The sequence below is a fragment of the Triticum urartu genome, chromosome 1A (assembly GCF_056163025.1).
Source record: "Triticum urartu cultivar PI428250 chromosome 1A, HENAU_Tu73, whole genome shotgun sequence".
NCBI lineage: Eukaryota > Viridiplantae > Streptophyta > Magnoliopsida > Poales > Poaceae > Triticum > Triticum urartu.
Window position 1 is genome coordinate 353,341,272 of NC_141873.1, and position 20,252 is coordinate 353,361,523.

The 20,252-nt window shown below is 46.7% G+C and overlaps 1 pseudogene; it reads left to right on the forward strand.

Moving 5' to 3' along the window:
• The first annotated feature begins 5,418 nt into the window (after positions 1-5,418).
• On the forward strand, positions 5,419-6,085 carry LOC147991196 (B3 domain-containing protein Os01g0905400-like; annotated as a pseudogene).
• Positions 6,086-20,252: the final 14,167 nt, after the last annotated feature.

Genomic DNA, 20,252 nt, shown 5'->3' on the forward strand with positions numbered 1-20,252 from the left:
TCCTTCAAATATAACTCAATGCAACCATTAGTCCATAGAGAATGTCATCAATTACCAAAACCACACATGGGGGCACCGCATGTCCTTTCACTCGCTCCATTGTTCCGGAGAATGGAGTCTTAGTCATCTTGCCCATGAGGCATGGTTCGCAAGCATCAAGTGATTCATAATCAAATGATTCCAAAAGTCCATTAGCATGGAGTTTCTTCATGCACTTTACACCAATATGACCTAAACGGTAGTGCCACAAATAAGTTGCACTATCATTATTAAATTTGCATCTTTTGGTTTCAATATTATGAATACGTGTATCACTATGATCGAGATCCAACGAACCATTTTCGTTGGGTGTGTAATCATATAAGGTTTTATTCATGTAAACAGAACAACAATTTATTATCTTACTTAAATGAATAACCGTATTGCAATAAACATGATAAAAGCATATTCATGCTCAATGCAAACACGAAATAACACTTATTTAGGTTAAACACTAATCCCGAAAGTATAGGGAGTGTGCGATGATGATCATATCAATCTTGGAACCACTTCCAACACACATAGTTACTTCACCTGTAACTAGTCTATGTTCATTCTACAACTCCCGTTTCGAGTTACTACTCTTAGCAACTGAACCAGTATCAAATACTGAGGGGTTGCTACGAACATTAGTAAAATACACATCAATAATCTGTATATCAAATATACCTTTGTTCACTTTGCCATCCTTCTTATCCGCCAAATACTTGGGGCAGTTCCGCTTCCAGTGACCAGTCCCTTTGCAGTAGAAGCACTTAGTCTCAGGCTTAGGACCAGACTTGGGCTTCTTCACTTGAGCAGCAACTTGCTTGCCATTCTTCTTGAAGTTCCCCTTCTTCCCTTTGCCCTTTTCTTGAAACTAGTGGTCTTGTCTACCATCAACACTTGATATTTTTCTTGATTTCTACCTTCGTCGATTTCAGCATTACGAAGAGCTTGGGAATCATTTCTGTTATCCCCTGCATATCATAGTTCATCACGAAGTTCTACTAACTTGGTGATGGTGACTAGAGAATTCTGTCAATCACTATCTTATCTGGAAGATTAACTCCCACTTGATTCAAGCGATTGTAGTACCCAGACAATCTGAGCACATGCTCACCGCTTGAGCTATTCTCCTCCATCTTTTTAGCTATAGAACTTGTTGGAGACTTCATATCTCTCAACTCGGGTATTTGCTTGAAATATTAACTTCAACTCCTGGAACATCTCATATGGTCCATGACATTCAAAAAGTCTTTGAAGTCCCGATTCTAAGCCGTTAAGCATGGTGCACTAAACTATCAAGTAGTCATCATATTGAGCTAGCCAAACGTTCATAACGTCTGCATCTGCTCCTGCAATAGGTCTGTCACCTAGCGGTGCATCAAAGACATAATTCTTCTGTGCAGCAATGAGGATAATCCTTAGATCACGGATCCAATCCGCATCATTGCTACTAACATTTTTCAACATAATTTTTCTCTAGGAACACAAAAAACTGGGAGCAACATCGCGAGCTATTGATCTACAACATAGATATGCTAATACTACCAGGACTAAGTTCATGATAAATTAAAGTTCAATTAATCATATTACTTAAGAACTCCCACTTAGACAGACATCCCTCTAATCTTCTAAGTGATCACGTGATCCATATCAACTAAACCATGTCCGATCATCATGTGAGATGGAGTAGTTTCAATGGTGAACATCACTATGTTGATCATATCTACTATATGATTCATGCTCGACCTTTCGGTCTCCGTGTTCCGAGGCCATATCTGTTATATGCTAGGCTCGTCAAGTTCAACCTGAGTATTCCGCGTGTGCAACTGTTTTGCACCCGTTGTATTTGAACGTAGAGCCTATCACACCCGATCATCACGTCGTGTCTCGGCACGAAGAACTTTCGCAATGGTGCATACTAAGGGAGAACACTTATGCCTTGATAATTTAGTGAGAGATTATCTTATAAAGCTACCGCCGAACTAAGCAAAATATGATGTATAAAAGATAAACATCACATGCAATCAAAATATGTGACATGATATGGCCATCATCATCTTGTGCCTTTGATCTCCATCTCCAAAGCATCGTCATGATTTCCATCGTCACCGACATGACACCATGATCTCCATCATCTTGATCTATATCAATGTGTCGTCACATGGTCGTCTCGCCAACAATTGCTCTTGCAACTATTGCTATCGCATAGCGATAAAGTAAAGCAATTATTTGGCGCTTGCATCTTATGCAGTAGAGAGATAACCATAAGGCTTTTGCTAGTTGCCGATAACTTCAACAAAACATGATCATCTGATACAACAACTTATATCTTATCACGTCTTGACCATATCACATCACAACATGCCCTGCAAGACGTCCTCTACTTTGTTGTTGCAAGTTTTACGTGGCTGCTACGGTCTGAGCAAGAACCGTTCTTACCTATGCATCAAAACCACAACGATAGTTTGTCAAGTTGGTGTTGTTTTAACCTTTGCAAGGACCGAGCGTAGCCACACTCGGTTCAACTAAAGTTGGAGAAACTGACACCCGCCAGCCACCTGTGTGCAAAGCATGTCGGTAGAACCAGTCTCGCATAAGCGTACGCGTAATGTTGGTACGGGCCGCTTCATCCAACAATACCGCCGAACCAAAGTATGACATGCTGGTAAGCAGTATGACTTATATCGCCCACAACTCACTTGTGTTCTACTCGTGCACATAACATCAACGCATAAAACCTGGCTCGGATGCCACTGTTGGGGAACATAGTAATTTCAAAAAAATTCCTACGCACACGCAAGATCATGGTGATGCATAGCAACGAGAGGGGAGAGTGTTGTCTACGTACCCTCGTAGACCGAAAGCGGAAGCGTTAGCACAACGTGGTTGATGTGGTCGTACGTCTTCACGATTCGACCGATCAAGTACCGAACGCACGGCACCTTCGAGTTCTGCACACGTCCAACTCGATGACGTCCCTCGAAATCCGATCCAGCCGAGTGTTAAGGGAGAGTTTCGTCAGCACGACGGCGTGGTGACGATGATGATGTTCTACCGACGCAGGGCTTCGCCTAAGCACCGCTACGATATGATTGAGGTGGATTATGGTGGAGGGGGGCACCGCACACGGCTAAGAGATCAAGAGATCAATTATTGTGTCTATGGGGTGCCCCCTGGCCACGTATATAAAGGAGTGGAGGAGGGGAGGGGCCGGCCCTCTCTATGGCGCGCCCTGGGGAGTCCTACTCCCACCGGGAGTAGGATTCCCCACTTTCCTAGTAGAACTAGGAGCCCTTCCAAGTAGTATGAGTAGGAGGGAAGGAAAGGGAAGGGAAAATGAGAAGGAAGGGGGCGCCCCCCTCCCTAGTCCAATTCGGACCAGTCCATGGGGAGGGGTGCGGCCACCCTTTGAGGCCTTTCTCTCCTTTCCCGTATGGCCCATTAAGGCCCAATATGAATTCCCGTAACTCTCCGGTACCCCCGAAAATATTTGAATCACTCGGAACCTTTCCGATGTCCGAATATAGTCGTACAATATATCAATCTTTATGTCTCGACCATTTTGAGACTCCTCATCATGTCCCCGATCTCATCCGGGACTCCGAACTCCTTCGGTACATCAAAACACATAAACTCATAATATAACCGTCATCGAACTTTAAGCGTGCGGACCCTACGGGTTCAAGAACTATGTAGACATGACCGAGACACGTCTCCGGTCAATAACCAATAGCGGAACCTGGATGCTCATATTGGCTCCCACATATTCTACGAAGATCTTTATCGGTCTGACCGCATATCAACATACGTTGTTCCCTTTGTCATCGGTATGTTACTTGCCCGAGATTCGATCGTCGGTATCTCAATACCTAGTTCAATCTCTTTACCGGCAAGTCTCTTTACTCGTTCCGTAATACATCATCCCACAACTAACTCATTAGTTGCAATGCTTGCAAGGCTTAAGTGATGTGCATTACCGAGAGGGCCCAGAGATACCTCTCCGACAATCGGAGTGACAAATCCTAATCTCGAAATACGCCAACCCAACATGTACCTTCAGAGACACCTGTAGAGCACATTTATAATCACCCAGTTACGTTGTGACGTTTGGTAGCACACAAAGTGTTCCTACGGTAAATGGGAGTTGCATAATCTCATAGTCATAGGAACATGTATAAGTCATGAAGAAAGCAATAACAACATACTAAACGATCAAGTGCTATGCTAATGGAATGGGTCAAGTCAATCACATCATTCTCTAATGATGTGACCCCGTTAATCAAATGACAACACATGTCTATGGCTAGGAAACTTAACCATCTTTGATTCAACGAGCTAGTCAAGTAGAGGCATACTAGTGACACTCTGTTTGTCTATGTATTCACACATGTATTATGTTTCTAGTTAATACAATTCTAACATGAATAATAAACATTTATCATGAAATAAGGAAATAAATAATAACTTTATTATTGCCTCTAGGGCATATTTCCTTTAGAGGGGAATAGAGGTAGATAAGCATAGGGGTAGTTCATACTAGTTCATAGAAGTTCATAGGAGTTCATACATGCAAGATCGGAATGCATAAGGTAGATTTCAGGATTGGGGGATAGAGGAATAGGGGGAAAGGGGGTACACAACGGACTCCGGCTGACCGCGGCGGCCGTCACCGGCGTGCGGAGCGGCTGGTCGAGCCGCTGGCCTTCTTCTTCATCGCTGTGCCGGCCGGCGGGTCGTCCTCATCGTCCTCGGCGGAGTCGAGGTTGATCTACCAGGTTGGAAGGACTGGCTCCGGCGCCCTAGCTGGCATGTGCACCGCCTCTTCTTCCTCCTCCTTAGGCTCCCCGCCGATGACCGCCGGCGGCGCGATAGCCGTCTCCCAGTACACTGCGGCACGGTGGTCATTAGGAGCCCAGTAGGTCTTGTACTTGCACCACTTCTTCCTATGTTTAGGGTCGTCGGAGACAGCCTGATTCATGGCCCAGCGAATGATGTCAACTTCCATCACGCCCTTCGCTGGGTCAGGAATCAGCGTCTTCAGCTCTTCTTTAGTGGCCTTCATGACCACGGCATTCGATTCGTTCTGCATGTCAGCCATGGAGCCGAAGTTCGAGCACACCTCCATGGTGTTCTCGAACTTGGTCCGGTCACCAGCCGTCCACCCGAGGAAGAAGGCCCTCCAGCCGATACCCCAAGGGAAAGGGTTGGCATTGGAGCTGGAGCTAGAGCTCATGGCGATGGGGAGGAGGAAGGTTGACCATGAGAGAAGAGAGGGGGTGGGTAAATAGTGGTGGGCAGGGCGAGTAAATATAGGGGGATGGAGAGGAGGAGAAGAGTGACAGTCATGCCGTTTTAACTACAAGCTCTTGAATTAGCCATGAACTCTGTGCAATGCCTGACTCCATGACTTGTGTGCAGATCGAGGACACGAAGGTGCTCCCGACTGTTGACAGCAAGGGCAAGCAGCCCCTTCACCCAATGCCCGACGAGGTTGAGCTGCCGCCCACCGCCGAGGACAACCTGAAGATGCGTGAGGGTGGCGACGACGAGGGCATGGAGGAGCCCCCAGCAACAAGCGTCGCAACTACGGCCACTACCATCAGGAGGATGGCCCAACTCACTTCTGCAAGGTCATCCTTGCACCGAAGCTTGAGTGCATCCCCATGCCCCTGGACTTCACCAAGCACTTCGTCGAGATGTCGACGGAGTTCAAGCTCAGGAACAACACCGGCTGCTCCTGGAAGGTGACGGTCAAGCTGATGAACGGCAGGGTGACCCTGGATCAGGGTTGGGCCACCTATGCAGTCGTTCATCAGATCAAGATCGGCTACATGGTGACGTTCAAGCTCCTCACTCCCGACACCCTCAAGGTCATCATCTTCGACGACGATGGCATTGAGGTCGTCAACAAGTGCGGGAAGCACGACGACGCCTTCGCCGCCAAGGAGTAGGGTCGGGCCACCTCTTTCGAGCGTACTATCGAATTATGCTATTTGATGGTTTATGCGTTGAACTGTTATATCTGTGGTACTGCTTATATCTGAATTATGCTAGTTGATGCTCTGTTTATAGTCTGTTGTGCTTATGATGTGTGCTGCCGAAGTGTGGTGGTAACCTCACCAACTAGCCAAAGAGGTTACCACACATCAGGCCTTGCATACAACCAAACACCATGCCTTGGGTTTGTGGACTAACATGCAGGCAACCAAACTGTAACACCCCGGATGTAATTTACCTTATTTGTACTCCAACTCTTGCCGTTTCCGGCACTAAGTTATTTTATTTCCTCATTGTCGGGTTTTGTCTCCGTGTGTTTTTGTCTTTGTCATGCATCTCATATCATGTCATCATGTGCAATGCATTTGCATACGTGTTCGTCTCATGCATCCAAGCATTTTCCCCGTTGTCCGTTTTGCATTCCGGCGCTCCTATGTCCTCCGGTGTCCCTTTCTACCTCTTTTCGTGTGCGGATGTTAAACGTTTTCAGATTGGACCAAGACTTGTCATGCGGCCTTGGTTTACTACCGATAGACCGCCTGTCAAGTTTCGTGCCATTTGGACTTCGTTTGATACTCAACGGTTAACCGAGGGACCGAAAAGGCCTCGTGTGTGTTGCAGCCCAACACCTCTCCAAAGTGTCCCAAAACCCACCTAAACCTCCTCCATCATCTAGATCATTCGATCACGATCGCGTGGCCAAAAACCGCACCTCATTTGGAGTTTCCTAGCTCCCTCTACCTCTATAAATAGATCACCCTAAAACTTTCGGATCTTCCCCTACCCTAACCCTAATTTTCGCTCCTCCGTGCACCGGATGTGTCCGGCCCACGCCAAACAACGTCCGCCGCCGCCGCCAGCCAATCAGGGGCCGACACCTGTCCCGCCGCGCGCCCACTTCGCCGTGCCGCCGCCCCGCCCGCTCAGCCCGCGGGAGGCCCCCGCGGCCCGTTGCTACAGCGCCGCCCGACGCCGCTTCGTTCCCGACGCCGCTCCGCCGCCTGCCGGCGTCGCTCCGCCTCGCCGCCGCAGAACCGGCCGCCGAAACCCGCACGCGGAGAACTCCTCCACCGGCGCCGCTCCGTCTCCGGCGACCGAGCCCGCCGCCGCCTGCCATCGCCGCGTCGGCGCCGCCTCCTCGCCGACCTCACCGCCATCTTCCTCTCCCTCTCCGGCCACAGGAGCCAGGTCCGGCGACGACCTCCTCTGTCCGGCCAAGCTCCGGCGACGATGAACTCCGGCGACCCCGATCCGCTACAGTGTCGATCCCGATCCAGATCTAAAATCCTCGGTTGACTTTTTCTCCCTGAAACCTTAACTTTTTGCATACTTTGACATGCCATAACTTCCTCATCGTAGCTCCGATTCGTGCGTGTAGCATATCAAAATGTTCGCCTCGACGAGTACATCATTTCATCTCATTGCATCATTTTCATTTGAGCTCATCTTGATGCCTGTAATGCTGTTGGAAGAGGGCTATGTGATGTTCGTTTCAGATCTGTTTCAGCAAATGCACTTTTGTCATTTTTGCCATGATTAATGTGTGCATGCTATGATCCTAAGCTCTACGTGTGTTTTGAAATATGCCATGACATCTTTACAGGGGTGTATGCCATGTATTTTTTATGATCTTTGTGGTGACTAGCACATGCATGCAAAGTAGCTTACTCAATGATGCTGATTTCAGGGACTTGGAATTTCACCAAGTCCTTGTCCTGTTATTGTTTTTATGCCATATGTTCATGTTGTTTCCTAGTGATCCTTGCATCTTTTGGGCATGATCAGTAAGGATGTTTTGTAGATATTGTGGTGCTCTATGCATCCGTGTCTTTGTTTGCAATTATGGAGCACCCTAACTTGAGTCAATCGAGCTCTACTTTTGCTATAAAGTGTTCCTGGCAGATTGTTAACATGTTTTGCAATTTTGCCGAGCTTGTTGTTGTTGATTCCGTGCATGCTATGTTGTTGTTCTTACCATGTCTAGCTTCTATGCCATGTCTACTTGCTGTGTGTATGCTTATATTATCATGCCATGCTTTGTAGTGAGTGCATCGAGCTCGTAAACATGCCTACTTGTTAACTGTTTTGCATGCTCTAGTTTTTCACTAAGTCTGAATCTGTTTATGTTTTTGCTATGTTCACATGCTTGCAATTGTATTTTCTGATCCCTTTTGGCTCATGGTCACTAAGGGACTTTTGTTATATGCTTTGAGTAGCTTCATGCCATGCCTTGATTTGCCATGATATGTTCCTGTAACTTGTAGTTATCGTGCTCTAAACATTGCTTCCTGATGATAAATTCCTGACTTGTTAATTTCACAAAGTTTGAAACCTGTTATCTTTTGCACTTTTGCCATGCTTGTTTGAACCTGTTAATGAGTGAATTAGCTGTAGCTCAGTGTTCATATTTTGTCAAGCATCATGAGTGGATCCCTGCCATATATTTTGTTGTCATGTTGGAGTGTTGTAGCTTGTTGTTCTTGATGCATTTAGGCGGTCTCATGCTAATTATCGCAGACCGGTGCCATATTTGTTTTGCTTGCCATTTCCAAACCGTGCATCCGATTCCGGTGATCTTTATATCGATTTCAACCAAAATCAACTCCTCTTTCCAGTGGCACTCTTGGATTTCCAAGTTGAGGCCAGGTTCATTCATTTCTTTCCAAATCTTGCATATGCATCACATACCGCATCCCGCATATCATACCATGTTTGCATCATGTTGCTTGAGCATTGCACATGGTTGATTGTGTTCCTTTTGCTTGTTTTTCTTGCTTTGGGTAGAGCCGGGAGACGAGTACGTGATCGAGGAGCTCGTTGAGTATGCTTACGAGGATAAAGGCAACTCTGAGAACTTTGCAGGCAAGATGATCATACCCTCGAAATCACTTCTATCTTTGCTTGCTAGATGCTCGCTCTTTTGCTATGCCTATGCTATGATACCTACCACTTGCTTCTCATGCCCCCCATATTGCCATGTCAAACCTCTAACCCACCATGTCCTAGCAAACCGTTGTTTGGCTATGTTACCGCTTTGCTCAGCCCCTCTTATAGCGTTGCTAGTTGCAGGTGAAGATTGGAGATCGTTCCTTGTTGGACCTTGTTTATTGTTGGGATATCACCATATTATCTTGTTTATCATAATGCACCTATATACTTGGTAAAGGGTGGAAGGCTCGGCCTTATGCCTGGTGTTTTGTTCCACTCTTGCCGCCCTAGTTTCCGTCATACCGGTGTTATGTTCCCGGATTTTGCGTTCCTTACACGGTTGGGTTATAATGGGGACCCCTTGACAGTTCGCCTTGAATAAAACTCCTCCAGCAATGCCCAACCTTGGTTTTACCATTTGCCACCTAGCCTCTTTTTCCCTTGGGTTTCCGGAGCCCAAGGGTCATCTTTATTTAAACCCCCCCAGGCCAGTGCTCCTCTGAGTGTTGGTCCAAACTGAGCTGCCTGTGGGGCCACCTCGGGGAAACTTGAGGGTTGGTTTTACTCGTAGCTAGTATCATCTGAGTGTGCCCTGAGAACGAGATATGTGCAGCTCCTATCGGGATTTGTCGGCACATTCGGGCGGTGTTGCTGACTTGTTTTACCATTGTCGACGATGTCTTGTAACCGGGATGCCGAGTCTGATCGGATTGTCTTGGGAGAAGGAATATCCTTCGTTGACCATGAGAGCTTGTGATGGGCTAAGTTGGGACACCCCTGCAGGGATTTGAACTTTCGAAAGCCGTGCCCACGGTTATGGGCAGATGGGAATTTGTTAATGTCCGGTTGTAGAAGACTTGAACTTAACTTAATTAAAATGAATCAACTGAGTGTGTAACCGTGATGGTCTCTTCTCGGTGGAGTCCGGGAAGTGAACACGGTGTTGGAGTAATGTTTGACGTAGGTTGTTCTAGGATCACTTCTTGATCATAGTTCATCGACCGTGCCTTTGCTTTCTCTTCTCGCTCTCCTTTGCGTATGTTAGCCACCATACATGCTAGTCGCTTGCTGCAGCTCCACATCATACCTTTTACCCTACCTATAAGCTTAAATAGTCTTGATCGCGAGGGTGTGAGATTGCTGAGTCCCCATGACTCACAGATTCCTTCCAAAACCAGATGCAGGGACCGATGATGCCATTCCAGGTGATTCGACAGAGCTCAAGTGGGAGTTCGATGAGGACTGAGGACATTACTACGTGTCTTTCCCAGATGATCAGTAGTGGTGCCCAGTTGGGGCGATCAGGGACTATGTTGCATTTGGGGTTTATCTTCATTTTGGTTCTGTAGTCGGACCTTGAGTGTATTTGGATGAATGTAATGCTATTTATGTATTTGTGTGACGTGGCGAGTGTAAGCCAACTATGTTACTCTATTTCCCTCATTGTATTACATGGGTTGTTTGCGAAGATTACCTCACTTGCGACATTGCTTTCAATGCGGTTATGCCTCTAAGTCGTGCTTCGACACCTAGGAGATATAGCCGCATCGAGGGCGTTACAAGTTGGTAATCAGATCCTTCCCCGACCTTAGGAGCCCCCTGCTTGATCGAATTCTTGGCGTTGTTGAGTCTAGAAAAATGTTTTGAGTCATTTAGGAATTATATATATCAGAGAGTAGGACTTCGTTTTACTCCTCAGTCCCTTTGTCGCTCTGGTGAGACATCCTGACATAGAGTTTTGACTCTTCTCTTCTCAAATTTCACTAAAAAAAATTTAGGATCACGCGGGTATCTTGGAATCGTTCCGATGGTTTTGTGACGAGAACATTGTTCTTGGTGCCTCCTGACATTTAGGGGTTGTGGCAGTGTCCCGGGGAGTTGAGCTCCGAGGTGTTGTCGTCACAATTTTATCGTTGATTTCTGGAATACCTGAGTTTCGCTGACATCAAAAATCTCTTTTATGCAGTTGTTGGTGAGATAACCTCGATGCCACCCAGTACTGGGGCGCGAGTTTGGGAGTATTTCCATAACTCGTATAACAGATGCTTTTCGAAGGTTGAGGTAGATGATTTCCAAATGTTTCTTGGTTATGTGTTGAAGGATGGATACAGCTGGATGTAGGATTTGCTAGCTTTGGGTGAGATATTATGCTTCCCCTGTATCCCCAACACCTGATTGCATAACCGGAAAGGTTCGGGAGTTTCATAGGTGGGAATTCTTGTGGCTCTAGTATTTCTTCCGCGGATATTTGGTTTGCGATTGGGTAATCCTCACCAAGTATATGTTCTTGTCCGTACCTTGTTGTTTTATTCTTCTACCTCTATCTAAGTGGCTTCACAATTTATGGAAATGTGACCATTTCAATTGGAATGCATTCGTTCATTTTGTTCGGATGTGAAGACTTTATGTTGCAATTTCAATCCGTTTGGTTCAACTTAAATATTTGTCTGTCAAGATGCTAATGGATGTCACCCTCTTCAGGATGGCTCCTCCAACACGCACGACTCCGAATCCTGATCCGCCACCACCACCTCCACCTCCGGAAGCATGGCAAGCTGTGATGGCCACTACCAATGCAAACACGCAGATGCTTTTGCAAATCTTGCAAGAGCACAACCAAGGGAATCATGGCCAGGGCAACAATCAAAATCAGTTTGCTACACTAAACCAGTTCCTCGCTAATCAGCCAAAGACCTTCAGCAACTATGTTGAGGCAACAGATGCTGATGATTGGCTCGTGGATATCTGCAAGCATTTCAAGTGAAGCAACGTCAGGCCTGAGGACTTTTTCAAGTTTGCCTCGTTCCAACTCAAAGACCAAGCTGCAGAATGGTTTCAGCAATACAAAGATTCCAGAGGAGGCCGTGTGATTACCTGGGATGAATTCCGTCAAGACTTCAAAGCTCATCGCATTCCTCAGAGTGTTGTTGAGAGCAAGCGTGATGAATTCCGCAACCTGAAGCAAGGCACTTTGTCTGTTTACCAGTACAACATCATGTTTCAGAAGCTCGCCCGTTTCGCTAAGCAAGACGTCCCTGACGAGAAGAGCATGATATACCAGTTCAGAGGTGGCCTCAGAGAAGAACTCCAACTAGCTCTCGTCCTTTTTGAGTCGAAGAAGTACGATGAGTTTTACAACATGGCAATGAAGCAAGAGGCTGCCCAACTGAAGTGCGATGCTTCCAAGAAGCGAGTCAGAGATGTGACTTCTTCTTCCTTAACTCAAGTGGTGCCTAAGCAGCAAAAGTATTGGCTGCCTCCTCCTCCGTTCTGTCGGCCTTATCAGCAGAAGAGCAAAGGTGGCAGTGGATCTTCCCACCCACCCAACCCAGGCTTTCAGAACAAGACTTCGTCTCAAGCTCCAAGATCAAGTGCTCCGTATCACTGTCCGCTTTCAGAGGTCACGTGCAACAAGTGCCAACAGAAGGGTCACTATGCCAAAAAATGCTTCAATCAGAGGCGTCTTCTTCCCCCTCCTCCTGTGAGATCTGCCAGTACCGCAGTGGTCCAGCATAACCCCAAGCATGCCAAGGTCAACATGATGAATGCAGCTTAGGCAGAGGACTCGTCAGATGTCATCATGGGTAACATTCATGTTAATGATATTCCAGCAAAAGTTCTTTTTGACTCTGGTGCATCACATTCTTTCATGTCATTCCCATTTGCATCGGAGAACAATTTTGGCACTAAGGCATTACCTAAAGCATTGCAAGTTGTTTCTCCGGCTAAGCGTCTGAGTTCTAGCATGATGGTCCCGGATATTTCTATCATGATGGGTGATTTCAAGTTTCTGGCTTCTCCAATGGTCCTTGGTAACTCGGATATCGATCTTATTCTTGGAATGGACTGGCTTTCTAAGCACAAGGCTCAGCTTGATTGTGCGGCCAGACAGATTCAATTGACACATTCGTCTGAGGATGTAATCGTCTTTGCCGCTCGTGATAATACCATCCGTCTGTTTTCCCTCAATGAGAAGGGCGAGCTGGATGCCATCTCGCAAATTCCAGTCGTTTGCGAATATCAAGATGTCTTTCCAGAAGAGCTTCCAGGAATGCCTCCGCACCGGCCAGTTTAATTCGTCATCGATCTTGAGCCTGGCACGGAACCTATTTGCAAACGTCCTTACAAGCTTGGACCTGAAGAGTTGAAGGAGCTGAAGAAACAACTCGATGAACAAGAGTGTATGGGTCTCATCCGACCTAGTTCTTCTCCGTCGGGTTATGGAGTTCTTTTTGTGAAGAAGAAGGATGGAACAGAACAACTCTGTGTCGACTACTGTCCATTGAACAAGAAGACCATAAAGAACAAGTACCCACTTCCCAACATCAATGAGCTGTTTAAACAACTCAAAGGTGCTCAAGTATTCTCCAAGCTTGATCTCCACATTTCGTGAAGAGGATATCCCCAAGACATCATTCAGAACAAGCTTTGGTTCATATGAATACACTGTCATGTCTTTCGGCCTTGTCAATGATCCAACTTTCTCTCGCATGATGAACTTCATCTTCAACGCCTACACAAATGACTTCGCCTTGGTCTACCTCGATGACATTTTGGTCTTTTCCAAGAACAAGGAGGACCATGCCAAGCACTTGCGTTTGGTGCTGGATAAGCTCAGAGAACATCAGTTCTATGCGAAGTTTTCTAAGTGCGAGTTTTGGCTCAATGAGGTTCTCTACCTTGGGCATATCATTCCTGCCAAGGGCATAGCGGTTAATCCTGAGAAGGTGTCTGCAATTGTGAATTGGGAACCACCTCAGAATGTGAAGCAACTCCGCAGGTTCCTTGGGCTCGCAAGCTATTTGAAGGAAATATGCCCTAGAGGCAATAATAAAGTTATTATTTATTTCCTTATATCATGATAAATGTTTATTATTCATGCTAGAATTGTATTAACCGGAAACATAATACTTGTGTGAATACATAGACAAACCAAACGTCAGTAGTATGCCTCTACTTGACTAGCTCGTTAATCGAAGATGGTTATGTTTCCTAACCATAGACATGTGTTGTCATTTGATTAATGGGATCACATCATTAGGAGAATGATGTGATTGACATGACCCATTCCATTAGCTTAGCACCCAATCATTTAGTATGTTGCTATTGCTTTCTTCATGACTTATACATGTTCCTATGACTATGAGATTATGCAACTCCCATTTGCCGGAGGAACACTTTGTGTGCTACCAAACGTCACAACGTAACTGGGTGATTATAAAGGAGCTCTACAGGTGTCTCCAAAGGTAAATGTTGGGTTGGCGTATTTCGAGATTAGGATTTGTCACTCCGATTGTCGGAGAGGTATCTTTGGGCCCTCTCGGTAATGCACATCACATAAGCCTTGCAAGCATTGCAACTAATGAGTTAGTTGCGAGATGATGTATTACGAAACGAGTAAAGAGACTTGCCCGTAACGAGATTGAACTAGGTATTGAGATACCGACGATCGAATCTCGGGCAAGTAACATACCGATGACAAAGGGAACAACGTATGTTGTTATGCGGTCTGACCGATAAAGGTCTTCATAGAATATGTAGGAGCCAATATGAGCATCCAGGTTACGCTATTGGTTATTGACCGGAGACGTGTTTCGGTCATGTCTACATTGTTCTCGAACCCGTAGGGTCCGCACGCTTAAGGTTTCGATGACAATTATACTACGAGTTTATGCATTTTGATGTACCGAAGTTTGTTCGGAGTCCCGGATGTGATCACGGACATGACGAGGAGTCTCGAAATGGTCGAGACATAAAGATTGATATATTGGAAGCCTATATTTGGATATCGCAAGTGTTCCGGGTGAAATCGGGATTTTACCGGAGTACCGGGAGGTTACTTGAACCCCTCGGGAGGTATATGGGCCTTAGTGGGCTTTAGTGGAAGAGAGGAGAGGTGGCCAGGGCTGGGCCATGCGCCCCTCCCCCCTAGTCCAAATAGGACAAGGAGAGGGGGGCGGCGCCCCCCCCCCTTCCTTCTCTCTCTCCTCTTTCCCCCTCCCGAATCCTATTCCAACTAGGAAAGGGGGGAATCCTACTCCCGGTGGGAGTAGGACTCCTCCTGGCGCGCCCTCCTCCTGGCCGGCCACACCCCCCCCCTTGATCCTTTATATACAGGGGCAGGGGGCACCCCTAGACACACAAGTTGATCTTCGTGATCGTTCTCTTAGCCGTGTGCGGTGCCCCCTTCCACCATAATCCTTGATAATATTGTAGCGGTGCTTAGGCGAAGCCCTGCGACGGTAGAACATCAAGATCGTCACCACGCCGTCGTGCTGACGGAACTCTTCCCCGACACTTTGCTGGATCGGAGTCCGGGGATCGTCATCGAGCTGAACGTGTGCTAGAACTCGGAGGTGCCGTAGTTTCGGTGCTTGATCGGTCGGGCCGTGAAGACGTACGACTACATCAACCGCGTTGTGCTTACGCTTCCGCTGTCGGTCTACAAGGGTACGTAGATCACACTCTCCCCTCTCGTTGCTATGCATCACCATGATCTTGCGTGTGCGTAGGAATTTTTTTGAAATTACTATGTTCCCCAACACTATTATCGAAGGTTCGTTGAGAACTTTTCAAAGATCGCGAAGCCTCTTTCCAACCTTCTCCAGAAGCACGTGAAGTACATCTAGTCTCCTGAATGTGACATCACTTTCAACACCCTAAAAGAGAAATTAGTCACTGCTTCAGTTCTGACTCCTCCTGATGAATCCAAACCGTTCGAGGTCTTCTGTGATGCTTCCCTTCAAGGTCTTGGTGCAGTGTTGATGCAAGAGAAGAAAGTTGTGGCTTATACCTCTCGCCAGTTGAAGCCCAACGAAAAGAACTACCCCACTCATGACCTCGAGTTGGCGGCAGTTGTTCATGCTCTTTTAACTTGGAGACATCTCTTATTGGGACGAAAAGTGGACATCTTCACTGATCATAAGAGTCTCAAGTACATCTTCACTCAGCCTAATCTCAACCTCAGGCAGACTCGTTGGGTCGAAATGATTCAAGAGTATAATCCGAGTATCGAATATACTCCAGGAAAGGCCAATGTAATTGCTGACGCATTGAGCAGGAAGGCTTACTGCAACAGTCTGATTCTCAAGCCTTACCAACCCGAGCTTTGTGAAGCTTTCGGCAAACTCAATCTTCAAGTTGTCCCTCAAGGTTTCCTCGCCAACCTCCAAGTCTCTCCTACTTTGGAAGATCAGATTTGCGAGGCTCAACTTCTTGACGATGTGGTGAAGAAAGTGAAAATTGGGATTGCTAAGAGTCAACCCAAGTATAAGTGCTATCGTCTTGATGACAAGGATACTCTATTCTTCGAGGATCGCATTGTTGTGCCTAAAGGTGACCTTCATAAAGTCATTATGAACGAGGCTCACAATTCACTCCTCTCTATTCACCCTGGAAGTACAAAGATGTACCATGACCTCAAGCAGTCGTATTGGTGGACTCGAATGAAGCGCGAGATTGCTCAGTTCGTGAATGAATGTGATGTCTGCAAAAGAGTGAAGGCAGAACACCAACGACCAGCTGGTCTCCTCCAACCTCTTGCCATTCCAGAATGGAAGTTTGACCACATTGAGATGGACTTCATGACTGGATTTCCAAAGTCCAAGCGTGGCAATGATGCTATCTTCGTTGTCATCGACAAACTCACTAAAGTGGCTCATTTTCTTCCTATCAAAGAATCTATCACAGCAGCTCAGTTGGAAGAGCTATATACCTCCAGGATTGTCTCTCTACACAGCATTCCACGGTTGATATCTTCAGATCGTGGCAGCATCTTTACCTCCAAGTTTTGGGATTCTTTTCAGAAGGCCATGGGCACCAACATTCGCTTCAGCACAGCTTTTCATCCTCAAACCAGTGGCCAAGTCGACCGAGTAAATCAGATTCTTGAAGATATGCTCAGGGCTTGTGTCATATCTTTCGGTATGAAGTGGGAAGATTGTCTTCCATATGCTGAGTTCTCTTACAACAACAGCTTCCAAGCGAGTTCAGAGACAGGTGAACGTCAACTTCTTAACTGGTCAGAGACAGGTGAACGTCAACTTCTTGGAAATGACTTGATCACAGAGGTAGAAGAAATGTGCAAATTCATTCGTGATAATCTCAAAGTCGCACAATCGCGCCAGAAGAGTTACTATGATAGCAAGCATCGTGACTTGGCTTTCGAGATCGGAGACCATGTCTACCTCCGCGTCTCTCCAATGAAAGGTACTCGTCGCTTCGGTATCAAAGGGAAGCTTGCCCCTAGATACGTGGGTCCTTTCAAGATCATCAGCAAGAGAGGCGATCTCGCCTATCAACTTGAGCTTCCCTCCAACTTGGCAAACGTGCACGACGTGTTTCACGTGTCTCAACTCCGCAAGTGCTTCAAGACTCCTGACCGCACCGTCAACTTCGAAGACATTGATCTCCAAGAAGACCTGTCTTATCGTGAGCACCCAGTTGCTATTCTTGAAGAAACTGAGCGCAAGACTCGCAACAAGTCTATCAAATTCCTCAAAGTCAAGTGGTCACATCATTCCGACCGTGAAGCCACCTGGGAACGCGAGGATCACCTCCGTTCTGAGTACCCAGAGTTTTCCCAGTCCTAGATCTCGGGACGGGATCCTTTCGTAGTGGTGGAGTGTTGTAACACCCCGGATGTAATTTACCTTATTTGTACTCCAACTCTTGCCGTTTCCGACACTAAGTTATTTTATTTCCTCGTTGTCGGGTTTTGTCTCTGTGTGTTTTTGTTTTTGTCATGCATCTCATATCATGTCATCATGTGCATTGCATTTGCATACGTGTTTGTCTCATGCATCCGAGCATTTTCCCCGTTGTCCGTTTTGCATTCCGGCGCTCCTATGTCCTCCGGTGTCCCTTTCTACCTCTTTTCGTGTGCGGGTGTTAAACGTTTTCAGATTGGACCAAGACTTGTCATGCGGCCTTGGTTTACTACCGGTAGACCGCCTGTCAAGTTTCGTGCCATTTGGACTTCGTTTGATACTCCAACGGTTAACCGAGGGACCAAAAAGGCCTCGTGTGTGTTGCAGCCCAACACCTCTCCAAAGTGGCCCAAAACCCACCTAAACATCCTCCATCATCTAGATCGTTCGATCACGATCGCGTGGCCGAAAACCGCACCTCATTTAGAGTTTCCTAGCTCCCTCTACCTCTATAAATAGATCACCCCAAAAATTTCGGATCTTCCCCTACCCTAACCCTAATTTTCACTCCTCCGCGCACCGGACGTGTCCGGCCCGCGCCGGACAATGTCCGCCGCCACCGCCAGCCAATCAGGGGCCGACACCTGTCCCGCCGCGCGCCCGCTTCGCCACACCGCCGCCCGGCCCGCTCAGCCCGCGGGAGGCCCCCGCGGCCCGTTGCTACAGCGCCGCCCGACGCCGCTTCGTTCCCGACGCCGCTCCGCCGCCTGTCGGCGTCGCTCCGCCTCGCCGCCGCAGATCCGGCCGCCGGAACCCGCCCGCGGCGAACTCCTCCACCGGCGCCGCTCCGTCTCCGGCGACCGAGCCCGCCGCCACTTGCCATCGCCGCGTCGGTGCCGCCTCCTCGCCGACCTCGCCGACCTCGCCGCAAACTTCATCTCCCTCTCCGGCCACTGGAGCCAGGTCCGGCGACGACCTCCTCCGGCCGGCCAAGCTCCAGCGACGACGAACTCCGGCGACCCCGATCCGCTACAGTGTTGATCCCGATCCAGATCTAAAATCCTCGGTTGACATTTTCTCCCCGAAACCTTAACTTTTTGCAAATTTGACATGTCATAACTTCCTCATCATAGCTCCGATTCGTGCGTGTAGCATATCAAAATGTTCTTCTCGACGAGTACATCATTTCATCTCATTGCATCAGTTTCATTTGAGCTCATCTTGATGCCTGTAATGCTGTTGGAAGAGGACTATGTGATGTTAGTTTCAGATCTGTTTCAGCAAATGCATTTTTGTCATTTTTGCCATGATTAATGTGTGCATGTTATGATCCTGAGCTCTACGTGTGTTTTGAAATATGTCATGCCATCTTTACAAGGGTGTATGCCATATATTTTTTGTGATCTTTGTGGTGACTAGCACAAGCATGCAAAGTAGCTTACTCAATGATGCTGATTTCAGGGACTTAGAATTTCACTAAGTCCTTATCCTGTTATTGTTTTTATGTCATATGTTCATGTTGTTTCCTAGTGATCCTTGCATCTTTTGGGCATGATCGATAAGGATGTTTTGTAGATATTGTGGTGCTCTATCCATCCATGTCTTTGTTTGCAATTATGGAGCACCCTAGCTTGAGTCAATCGAGCTCTACTTTTGCTATAAAATGTTCCTGGCAGATTGTTAACATGTTTTGCAATTTTGCCGAGCTTGTTGTTGTTGATTCCGTGCATGCTATGTTGTTGTTCTTGCCATGTCTAGCTTCTATGCCATGTCTACTTGCTGCGTGTATGCTTATATTATCATGCCATGCTTTGTAGTGAGTGCATCGAGCTCATAAACATGCCTACTTGTTAACTGTTTTGCATGCTCCAGTTTTTCACTAAGTCTGAATCTGTTTATGTTTTTGCTATGTTCACATGCTTGCAATTGTATTTTCTGATCCTTTTTGGCTCATGGTCACTAAGGGACTTTTGTTATAGCTTTGAGTAGCTTCATGCCATGCCTTGATTTTCCATGATATGTTCCTGTAACTTGTAGTTATCGTGCTCTAAACATTGCTTCCTGATGATAAATTCCTGACTTGTTAATTTCACAAAGTTTGAAACCTGTTATCTTTTGCACTTTTGCCATGCTTGTTTGAACCTGTTAATGAGTGAATTAGCCGTAGCTCAGTGTTCATCTTTTGTCAATCATCATGAGTGGATCCCTTCCATGTATTTGGTTGTCATGTTGGAGTGTTGTAGCTTATTGTTCTTGATGCATTTAGGCGGTCTCGTGCTAATTATCGCAGACCGGTACCATATTTGTTTTGCTTGTCATTTCCAAACCGTGCATCCGATTCCGGTGATCTTTATATTGATTTCAACCGAAATCAACTCCTATTTCCAGTGGCACTCTTGGATTTCCATGTTGAGGCCAGATTCATTCATTCCTTTCTAAATCTTGCATATGCATCACATACCGCATCCCCGCATATCATACCATGTTTGCATCATGTTGCTTGAGCATTGCACGTGGTTGATTGTGTTCCTTTTGCTTGTTGTTCTTGTTTTGGGTAGAGCCGGGAGACGAGTACGTGATCAAGGAGCCTGTTGAGTGCACTTACGAGGATCTAAGGCAACTCTAAGAACTTTGCAGGCAAGATGATCATAC